General features: G+C 43.7%; 1 pseudogene; it reads right to left on the bottom strand.

The window, feature by feature from the left end:
- Positions 1–746: 746 nt before the first annotated feature.
- LOC134347807 (actin, cytoplasmic 1-like) lies at positions 747–11,409 on the bottom strand (annotated as a pseudogene).
- Positions 11,410–11,927: the final 518 nt, after the last annotated feature.

Here is an 11,927-nt window from a genome sequence, read left to right as displayed (position 1 = left end):
TATTTCCACCCATTCTCCTCTACCTGTCTCGTAACACGCATGTCCCATTTACCATCCTGAATTCCAGTCCAGTAAAACATCGTTTTAAACTTCCCTTCCTTGTGTTCAACACTCTCCTTGCCCTCTTATTTCCTCTTTCAGGCCAGTAAATCTTCCGGATCTCTGCACTGCTCCAGTCCTGGCCTCTGTATCTACACCCTTACCAATAGCAGCCGAGCCCCAGCTGCTGAACTCACTAGTTCCAGAGCTCCCTCCTAAAACTTCTCCACCTTTTAGACCAAAGTTTTGGTCTTTGTCACAAATATCTCCTTTAATGCAAGAATTTTTTGGGGGGAATTCTTCAATTAATATGTTTGAAAGATCCTCTATAAATGTAAGTGATTGTTGTTGATCTGGAGCCTATGATTGTGGCATTGCCTGCCACAAGAGTTTAATGGGTTCCAGCATGCACTGACACCACAAGCCCCACCCTGTATTCTGTTTCACTGCTGGAGGCATAACGTTTTGTGGTTCTGCTTTCTCGTCACCAACCCTGTGTTACCAGCTCAGTTTCATGACCTTATAAGGTAGCATAGGAGTCGCCGGAGAGTCACGCAATGATAGGCCGTGCAGTCAAGAGTCCTCATGTTGAGAAACCAAATCAGCTCAATCGCTTTGTTGAAGGAACAATCAGATAGTTGTTAAACATTTCACCAAATCACAGATGATCTTCAAGGAAGGCATCTGTAACTCTGCCCTGATCTGGGCTACATGGCGCCTCCAGCCAGCATCACATTGTTAATGCCTAATATCCTCTGAAATGGCTCAGCACCACACTGAGTCCTACAGAAAACAATCAAAAGAGAAAACAGCTGAAGTGATTGAAAATGAATCACACATGGAATTAGAATAAACCTCAGCTAATATTGGCTGGTTTCAAACATGCAATGTCAAAGCTGGGAGACATCTGACTGAGGCCCAATGTAAACTGGAGGAACAACATCTCATATTTCACCTGGGTAGTCTACAACCCGATGGCACTAACACTGAGTTTTCCAATTTTAGATAACCTCCCCTACAATGGGTCCCCCCCACCTATTTCCTTATGAACCTCCTCCAGACCTTCTAATTTGATCCCTTTCTCACCTTCCACCCTCATTCCCCACTCCAGAATCCAGTTTCTTCTTCCTCCTCCCCTTACTGATTCCATCTACTCTCTGCACTCATGGTTCACCCACAGGATTTTCCACTCCTCCTCCCTCGTCCGGTTATGATTCCATCTGCCACTCTCCTAACCTCTAATGGTTCCAATTCTTACTTCTTTTTTCTTAGCAGAGTCCATCACTAGTAGCAGTTTGCCCTCCTGCTTATCACCCTCCCTCCACCCACCTCTCATTTTTCTTCTTTTTTTCTTTACCTCCATCTAACACCTATTGTTTACCACTGTCTTCCAACTCTACCCTCTCATCCTAACTGGGCAGCACCTGCCTGTCATCCCCAGACCACCAATCACCTTGGAGCAAAAATTGAGCTCAGCGTGTCAGGCAGCATCTGTGGAGGGCAATGAACAGTCTCTGTCTCAGTTTGAAACCATTCATCCGGACTGAAGGATAGGAGGACAGCTAGCCAATTTAAAGAGTTGAGGGGAAGGAGCTGGCAAGTGGCAGGTGGATTCATGTAAGGAGGGTATGATGGGGGGGGGCAGTGGGCGTGGAGAAATAATGAGAGCAGAATTGCGTGAAGTAGAGAATGTGCAGGTGAAGCTCTGTTTTCTACAGAAGTAAGAAACCTTAGATGTCTGGAATGGAAAGCCTCATCTTGAGAATAGAAATAGTGGTGACTGAAAAACTGAGACAAAGAATGGCATCCTTATAAGAGACAGGGTGGATGAGGTATGCTCTAGATACCTGTGGATTTGTAGTAAATGTGAGTAGATAGATTGTCTCCTGAGATGGAGATCACCTGTGAGAGAGTTCACAGAGAGAAACATACCTGATCCCATTATTGCTTGTCTACCTGTGTCAGATGCACCTGTCCTTAACAGAATTGGTAGAAGTGATCACTGCACAATCATTATGGAGACAAGCCATCATCTTTGCACTAGGGGCACACTCCATCATATTGTGTTTACTGTAAACATGATACATGTGATAGATTCCGAATAGATTTAGCATTCATTGAAGCCCTGTGAATCACTGATGGCAGCAGAGACGCACACAAATACCACTATCTGAAACCTCAGGAACATCTTTGGTATCACCATGGACCTCAAAAGTTTTTTTACTAAACCAGCCATATTAACACGATTGCTCCAGGAGGAGAAAATAGGCTGAGTCTTCTCATTCACTGACCCTGTAACGTTTTCCCACCATGCAAAACTCACTGAGAGCTATCATAATCTCACCATTAACCTGGAGCACCAACACCCAAACAGGAGGCAGGTCAGGAAACAACAATATGCTCTTCTTTGCGGTGAAGTCACTCATAATCCTTCAAAGGAACATAATAAGTTACTGAACCAAAATAGGAGCATCGGTGTAGTTGAACAAAAGATGACACCAAAATTGGTGGTATAGGGGATAGTGAAGAAGGTTTTCTAAAATTACAAAAGATCCAGAAAGTGGACAAAACAATGACCTGTGGAACTTAACTCAGACAAATGCAAAGTGATGCATTTTGGAAAGTTAAACCAGGGCAGGATATACAAAGTGAATATCAGAGCTTTGGGGAGTGTTGTAGATCTAAGGTACAAGTAGATAGTTCACTGGAAGTGGCAACACAAGAAAACAGAGTAGTAAAAAAGGCAAAGAGCATGTTTACCTTCATTAATTAGGGCACTGAGTACAAGAATTGGGCATTGTGTCACAGCTGTACAAGATGTTTGCAAGACCAAGCTTGGAGTACTATGTGCAGTTCTAGTTGCCATGCTATAAGAAGAATGTAATTAAGCCAGAGAAAATGCAAAAGAGATTCAGATTCACATTTATTTATCATGTGAACATTAAAACATGCAGTGAAATGCGTTGCATTAACAACCAACACACCCAAGGATGTGAGGAGGCAGCCTGCAAGTGGTGCCACACATTGTGGTGCCAACATAACATGCCCACAACAAGCAGAACAACACAAATAGCAACAACAAAACAAAACAAAACAAGATAACAAAAGCAAACAAACCCCTTTCTCACCATCCAATCCACCCACTCACTCACAGACAGACAGGGCTCTATCCCCAGGACAGACTGCCTCCGGGACTCCAGTCCTTGGCCCAAGACTCTCAGCCTCACAGACATTAGGCCTCTAACCTTCAGTCCTGACCCAGACACGCTGACTGGCAGACATTGGGCCTATGACCTCCGGACCAACTGATCCAGGACCTTCGACCTTCGTGTCTCTACCTCTGGACTTGCCAACTTTGGTTTTCAATCTTCTGTATTGCCCTCCAGACTTCATCAGCCTCTGGGTATCAACCCCAGGGCTTGCCAATCATGGGTTTGACTGCTGGATGAACTCAGTTAGTCAAACTGTATCTGTGGGCAGTGAAGCCATTCGGTGTTGCTATTAGGGACCATTCTCCTCTACACCACAGCTCCTCAATTGGGCTCATAATTTGGACAGCCACGTTATGGGCAGCAACATTATTCACAAGGATGTTGCCTGGTCTGAGTTATAGGGAGAGACTGGATAGGCTGGGATAAGGTGATAGGAAAGAGATCAGTAAGAAGGCAAGGGCTTCCTCTGGAGTGAGGTGTAAATGGGAAAAGCAGAAACATTATCTTAGTTGCTTGACTCAGAGTAGAAAATGAAAAGTTGTGATGTGGCAGCTTAAGCTATTTACTTTTCCTTAGTTCTTGTGAAGCTTTTGACACTGGGCTTTACTGTAATCACGGGAAGAAGGGAAGCCTTGAGATCTGTGCCACACCAGCTTCCTCTTGCCTTGAAACCCAGCATCTTCTTACATCCTCTGAGGAGACCCTGGGGGGATGGGAGTGGTGAAAGAGGAAGTCATGTTGCAACAAGATTTCAGCACGAGATCACTTCCTCTTTACTCTATGGGTTGCTGAGACCAGTTAAATGTTAAGAAACTTGTTCCTCTTTTATTGAAAGATACCTGACAACTTTGACTCAAAAGAAATTCAGTTGACTTTCTCTAAATGTGACTTAGGACATAGCCACCAGTGTTACATAGAGAAAAGCAATGTGAAATGCAGAATATAGTGTTACAGGTACAGAGAAAGTGCAAGGGGTGAAGAGATCTCAAAGGGTTGTAGGGTTGGATGGGACAGGAGAGGTTAGCATGGAACTTCAATACCAGGATGAGAATTGTAATAGCAAGATGAAGCGATTGCAGGTCTCACAGCTTCCAGGTGGAAAGATCATAAATTTTTCTTCAAATTCTCTCAATCATCTGCTCAAACATTTTGACTTCACTGTACCTCCTCTCAGAGTAATACAGCATGGAAACAGGCCTTTGGCTAAACTTGTGCACGATGATCTACGCGCCCGCCTAAGCTAGTACGATCTGCTCACTTTATACTTGATACTTTACTTTATACTTTATACTTTATTGTTGCCAAACAATTGATACTAGAACGTACAATCATCATAGCGATATTTGATTCTGAGCTTCCTGCTCCCTTGATTACAAATCGATAGTAAATATTAAAAATTTAAATTATAAATCATAAATAGAAAAATGGAAAGTAAGGTAGTGCAAAAAAAACTGAGATGCAGGTCCAGATATTTGGAGGGTACGGCCCAGATCCAGGCCAGGATCCATTCAGCAGTCTTATCACAGTTGGAAAGAAGCTGTTCCCAAATCTGGCCGTACGAGTCTTCAAGCTCCTGAGCCTTCTCCCGGAGGGAAGAGGGACGAAAAGTGTGTTGGCTGGGTGGGTTGTGTCCTTGATTATCTTGGCAGCACTGCTCCGACAGTGTGCGGTGTAAAATGAGTCCAAGGACGGAAGATTGGTTTGTGTGACGTGCTGCGCTGTGTTCACGATCTTCTGCAACTTCTTCCGGTCTTGGACAGGACAACTTCCATACCAGGTTGTGATGCACCCTAGAAGAATGCTTTCTACGGTGCATCTATAAAAATTAGTGAGGGTTTTAGGGGACAGGCCAAATTTCTTTAGTTTTCTCAGGAAGTAAAGGCACTGGTGGGCCTTCTTGGCAGTGGACTGTGCTTGGTTGGACCAAGTCAGGTCATTTGTGATATTGACCCCGAGGAACTTAAAGCTTTTAAGTTTTAAATTTGGCCCATATTCTTCTAATTCTTTCCTATCCATATATTTATCAAAATGTCTCTTAAAGGTTGTTACTGTAACCTCAACTGTTTCCTCTGGCAGCTCTTTCCACATGGGGAGTATATAGAATAGGGTTGGAGCAGAAGAAAGTTCAAGGCTCTGGTTTGACCACATTAGGAGCACTGGGTACAAATATTTTGAAGGCTATATTTGCTTTGGAGGTGTTCACTGTATATCCAGGGATTGGATCACAAGGGGAGATTTCACAGACAAGGGTTGCTCCTTAGAATGTAGGTAAAGGATTGAGTTTCTATTGGTTGAGAACCTGAGACTGGGCCAGGGACTAAAACTGAGAGTCTGTGGTCTGGACTGAAGTTCAGATACATTTCCGCATGCAGAGGATAGAGGTTAGGAATTCACTGCCATGAACACCAATTGGGGACGGGATCAAAACAAATTGCTGGAGAATCTCAGTGAATTGAATTGAATTGACTTTATTTCTTACATTCTTCACATACATGAGGAGTAAAAGTCTTTACATCACGTCTCCGTCTAAATGTGCAATGTGCAATTTATAGTAATTTGTAATAAATAGTATGTACAACAGGACAGTCGATATAGCATAGAAATACAATTGTATCAGCATGAATTAATCAGCCTGATGGCCTGGTGGAAGAAGCTGTCCTGGAGCCTGTTGGTCACAACTTTTATGCTGTGGTACCGTTTCCCGGATGGTAGCAGCTGGAACAGTTTGTATTTGGGGTGACTCGGGTCCCCAATGATCCTTCAGGCCCTTTTTACACAGCTGTCTTTAAAAATGTCCTGAATAGTGGGAAGATCACATCTACAGATGCACTAGGCTGTCCGCACCACTCTGCAGAGTCCTGTGATTAAGGGAATTACAGTTCCCATGTGATGCAGCCAGTCAGAATGCTTTCAATTGTGCCCCTGTAAAAAGTCCTTAGGATTTGGGTCTCATGCCAAACTTCTTCAACCGTCTTAGGTGAAAGAGGCACTGTTGTACTTTTATCACCACACATCCTGTATGTGCAGACCACATGAGATCCTTGATGATGTGTAAGCCAAGGAACTTAAAGCTGTTTACCCTTTCAACCCCAGATCCATTGGTGTCAGTAGGGGTTAGCCTGTCTCCATTCCTCCCGTAGTCCATAACCAGCAACCTTGTTTTTGTGACATTGAAGGAAAGGTAGTTTACTTGACACCACTGTGTCAGGGTGATGACTTCATCTTTGTAGGCTGCCTCGTTATGATTTGAGATAAAGCCAATCAATGTAATATTGTCAGCAAATTTAATTAGCAGATTGGAGCTGTGGGCAGTGACACAGTCATGAGTATACAGAGAGTAAAGGAGGGGGCTTAGGACACGGCCCTGAGGGGCTCCTGTGTTGAGGGTCAGAGGGGCAGAGGTGAGAGAGCTCACTCTTACCCACCTGCTGACAATCTGACAGAAAGTCCAGGATCCAGCTGCCCAAGGCAAGGTGAAGGCCGAGGTCTGTGAGCTTCTTGTTAAACCTGAAGGGAATTGTGGTGTTGAATGCTGAACTGTCGTCCAAGAACAGCATTCTCACATAAGCATCCTTCTTCTCCAGATGTGTAAGGATGGTGTGTAGAGCTGTGTCTATTGTGTCATCTGTTGATCAGTTGTGTCAGTAGGTGAATTGTTGGGGGTCCAGTGTGGGTAGTAGCATGCTGCAGATGTAGCCCTTGACCAGCCTCTCAAAGCATTTGCTTATTATTGGGGTGAGTGTGACAGGACACCAGTCGTTCAGACATGTTACCTTGGTCTTTTTAGGTACAGGAACAATGGTGGATGTTTTGAAGCAGGAGGACACTCTACACTGGGAGAAGGAGAGATTAAAAATGTCTGTAAATACACGCACCAGTTGTGCCACACACACTCTGAGTATCTGCCCTGAGATGCTGTCCAGTCCCGCAGCCTTGCGACTGTCCACTCTTTGGAAACACCTGCATACTTCACCCTTGAGGTACATGAAACCTTGAAGTGAGTCTTGATATTGGGGTTTGATCCAAAATGTCAAGTATTTCTTTGACTCCACAGATGCCAAATGATCTGCTGGGTTCCTCCAACAGTTTTACAATATTTGCATTCTCTTGTGTCTCTCATTATTCAAAGTCAAAGTCAGGTTTATTGTTATATGCACTAGTACACATATGCACAGGTGGAATGAAAAACTTACTTGCAGAATCATATAAGCAGCATTCACAAGAAAAACATAAATTTTATGTAAATTATACACATTTTTATAAGAAAGAACACATATAAAACAAAAAGAAATGAAGTTCATTTTAGTGCTGTGATCAAAGCAGCCACAATGTTGGTAAAGTTTTGTAATTAGGCTGTGCTGGTTGGTTTAAGAACTGAATTTGAAGCAAAGTAGCTGTTCTTCAACCTCATGGTTTGGGACTACAGGTTTCTGTACCTCCTCTGAGAGGATGGCATGGCCCAGATGGTGGGGATTTTTGATGAAGGATGTTGCCGTCCTGAGGCAGCATCTCCTGTAGATACAGCTAATGGTAGGAAGGGATGTGCCAGTGATGTGTTGGACAGAGTCCACTACTTTACAGCTTCTTAAGTACCTGCATATTTGAATTGCCGTACCAAATCATGATAAAACCAATCAGGATACTTTCAACAGTACATCTGTAGAAGTTTGTTGGAGTGTTTGGTGACAAGCCAAACGTTCTTAACCTGCTTTGAAAGTAAAGATGCTGGATTGCTTTCCTTGTACGAGCATCTACACTCCATGGCCACTTTATCTGGACGGGAATGGAACCCAATGTGGTCTTCTGCTGCTCTAGCCCATCCACTTTAAGGTTTAATGTGTTGTGCATTCAGAGCTGCTTTTCTGCACACCACTGTTGTAACATGTGGTTATTTGAGTTATTCTCACCTTCCTGTCAGCTTGAACCAGTCTTGCCATTCTCCTCTGATGTCTCTTGTTAACAAGGTGATTATCCCCACAGAAGTGCTGCTCAATGGATGTTTTTTGTTTCTCACACCATTCTCTGTAAACTTCAGCGAAAATCCCAGGAGGTCAGCAGTTTATGAAATATTCAGATCACTCCATCTGGCACCAACAACCATTCTAAGGTCAGAGTCACGTAGATCACATTTATTCCCCATTCTGATGTTTGGTCTGAACAACAACTGAACCTCTTGACCATGTCTGCGTGCTTTTATGCATTGGATTGCTTCCACATGATTGGCTGATTACTGTAGCTATTTGTATTAATGAGCAGGTGTACCTAATAAAGTGACCACTGAGTGTGTGTGTGTGTGTGTGTGTGTGTGTGTGTGTGTGCGCACGCAGCCAGAATAAGTCATCCAATAAGTCCAGGAATTTAAACCAGCTGACTCTCAACTTTGTATATGAGTTTGGTATTTTCTTGTTTTGAGTATTGAGGGAGAGGGATGAGTCAAGTGGATGGAGTTAAGTGGCAGATCTGCAGTGACTTTGAATATTGAACAGTATAGCTCAGCAAGGGCCTCAGCCTATGATATTGTTAACCTTTTAAACAACTCCAAAATTAATCTAACACTTCTCTCCCACAGAGCCCTCAATTTTACTTCTATCCATGTGCCTATTTAAGCGTATATTAAATGTCCTTGATTGCACTTAACACTCCCAGTACAAAATATCTACCTCTGATATCCCTCCATACTTTCCTCCAGTCACCTTAATTGTATGCCCATTAGTTCTTGATTCCCCAGCTCTGAATCAGGTTTATTGATACTGACATACTGAATGTTGTGCAATTTGTTGTTTTGTGGCAATAGTACAGTGGAAGAGATAAAAAATACTATAAGTTACAAAATAAATAAATAAATAATCTGAAAGAGGAATAGTGAAGTAGTGTTCATGGACCATTTAAAAATCTGATGGTGGAGAGGAAGAAGCTGTTCCTAAAATGTTGAGTATGGGTATTCAAGCTACCTCCATATCCCAGATAGTGAGGGTCGTTAATGAAAGATGCTGCCTTCTGGAGGCACCGCCGGTTGGAGATGTCCTCGGTGGTTGGGAGGTTTGTGCCCTTGATAGAACTGGCTGAGTCTATAACATTTTTATAGGTTTTCCAATCCTGTGCATACCAAGCTGTGATATAACTTGTCAGAATGCTCTCCACTGTAAATCTATAGAAATTTGCTAGTCTTTGGTGACTTACCAAGTCTTCTCAAACTCTTGATGAAATTGGTGTGTCTTCTTCATGATTGTATCAATGTGCTGGGCCCAGGATACATCCTCTGAGATGCTGATGCCTGGGCACTGGAAGCCATGCACCCTTTCCACTGTTGACCTCTCAATGACAACTGGCATGTGTTCTTCTGACTTCTCCTTCCTGAAGACTGTTACGTAGGCACAGAACAAGAACTATAAAGGAGTAGCATGATTAAATGTTTTTACTGAGTCATGTTAATAATAGTACACACTGGGCACCTTACAGTATGGAAGCTACGAACCAAGCCCGTCGAGATGAAAAGCATGTGCAGTAGAAAGCCTGAGCCCAAAAGAGAGTGCTCGCTGCACCCAGAAGCTCAGTCGATTCACTGCACAATTGATTGTCCGCTTGTGAACTTGCTACATTCTCACGATCAATCTGATATGGTACATCCCTCACCCTACGTAGATGGGAACTGCAGAGGATGGGAATAAATTAGGTAAACTGAGGAATATAATGAAATGTCTACCCCGCTTGGTTGCAGTCAACTGGCTGGCACATGCTTATGGACTGCCGCAGGGGTTCGCTTCCCGCTCTGTGCCTCCCTGGTTAGCTGATGAATGTCAAGGGCAGTGGACTGTGAATCTCTTCTTCTTTTGATGAAGCCTCCATTGGTTCTTCTGTTGGGAGACTAGCTTCATCAGCAGAGGATGCTTCCCTGGGTCCCCTGTCAGTTCATTGGTATATATGATCCAATTGTCACTTAACAATTCGTCCATCTGTCAGCTCAAGTCCTGCTACTTGACTGACAATGCTAGATGACAACTGGTAGCCCGTTTTCTTCCTGTGAGATGCATGTGTAGACTTTGTCTCTGGCACCAAAAATTCACTGCCTGGTGTGCACATCTCTTGCTTGCCGCAAATTTGTTCCTGGACAGCCAGCTATAAGAGATGCTGGAGATGGGCTATATTGCTATGGAGATGCTCAAAGTGTAAGACACAGTGGGACAGGAAACACACACAAAATGCTGGAGGAACTCAGCAGGCCATGCAGCATCAATGGAAGAGTACAGTCGATGTTTCGGGCCGAGACCCTTCGTCAGAACTAGCCCCCAGTCCTACCAAAGGGTCTTGGCCCAAAACGTCGACTACTTTTTTTTCCATAGATGCTGCCTGGCCTGCTGAGTTCCTCCAGCATTTTGTGTGTGTGTTTCCTATCCCAGTGTGTCCTATGTTTTGAGCTCCAGCCTTCTCTGTACTTTATGAACCAAGTCAAGTTTTTCTTTGTCATCTGTCTTGACTGGGTAAGCTCTCTTCTGGGCTGCTGCTACCTGGAACAATAATGCCACCATCTGCAATAAAAATAAGATGCACACCGAATATTCAACCATCTGTCAATGCTGATAACTTGGCCATCAGGAAGCTCATAGCTTTTCTCCAAGGATAAGGATGAGATGGCTGTTTGCATCTCAGATTCAAAATCTAGGGCAACATAAGTGAGGCTTTCCTTGATGTCAAGGACAATCTCCCTCTCAGCTGTGGTTGTGAAGGAGTACCCGTACTCAATCATTGGAATTCTGGTCAGCCAGGTCCAGATGCAGGATGGCGTGTGGCAGGGTATAGCCTTCGTAGGTTGGCACAGTGTGAGTCATACCATCCCCAGAATCTAGCACAATGCCAGTGGTACGGCCAGAGGTGTACGTGCTTGAATGGCAACATAATTGCTGGAGTGTTAATGTTCTCAAATATGATTTGGTCATCTTCTCGAGGTTGGCTTTGAGATTGAGGGGAGCCTTTGAGAGGAGGACAGGTTGCTTGTCTGGGACCACTCACAACTCATAGAAGATGTGGTGCCAAATCTTCTCCAGATCATCCCAGTTGATCACAATCCCGTACTCAATTGGTATTTCAGGGTGAGGATGCCCCTCCTGCTTTGGGCTTCATCACCAACATAGGTGTCTTTCTGACCCATTTCCACCATCATATCCTAGAATTGAAAACAATGGATGAAGTATGAACCTATAATATATAGGATAAAAAAGACCTAATAAAGACCAGAGGATCTTAGTTTGTTTCTCATCTCCCAGACCTTTTATGGTAACATTTCGTAGGTGTTATGGCGCAAATAGAAAAAGGCCATTCAGTCCTTCAGAATCATTGCTAATCTACAACAGCACATTCCTGAACTTCCCAGTTGCTCCCTCCCATTCCTCCAACCCCCAAAATCCATGATGTAAGGTGATGAAGCATACAAGCCATTCAGTACTGTCCACTACCCAGCCACCAAGTATTGCCTCTGGTGAAAGGGCAACTCTTTAATTGGACCAATCAAAGCTGCAGACAGGCTCTGGAAACTGAAATTGACAGAATAATGAGAGGTTCCATCTATATCTCAAGAGTCCTAAACACTTGGCTCCTAAGCCTTTGGTCTGACCCAATGGATAGCATTCATTCTGGGTTGGGTTTTGTAATATCTCAAGACTGACTCTGGGGAAAAACAGT

Source organism: Mobula hypostoma, chromosome 1, assembly GCF_963921235.1.
Source record: "Mobula hypostoma chromosome 1, sMobHyp1.1, whole genome shotgun sequence".
NCBI classification, from domain to species: domain Eukaryota; kingdom Metazoa; phylum Chordata; class Chondrichthyes; order Myliobatiformes; family Myliobatidae; genus Mobula; species Mobula hypostoma.
The sequence above is the reverse complement of the archived record's forward strand: the minus strand, read 5'-3'. Positions and strand labels throughout refer to the sequence as shown.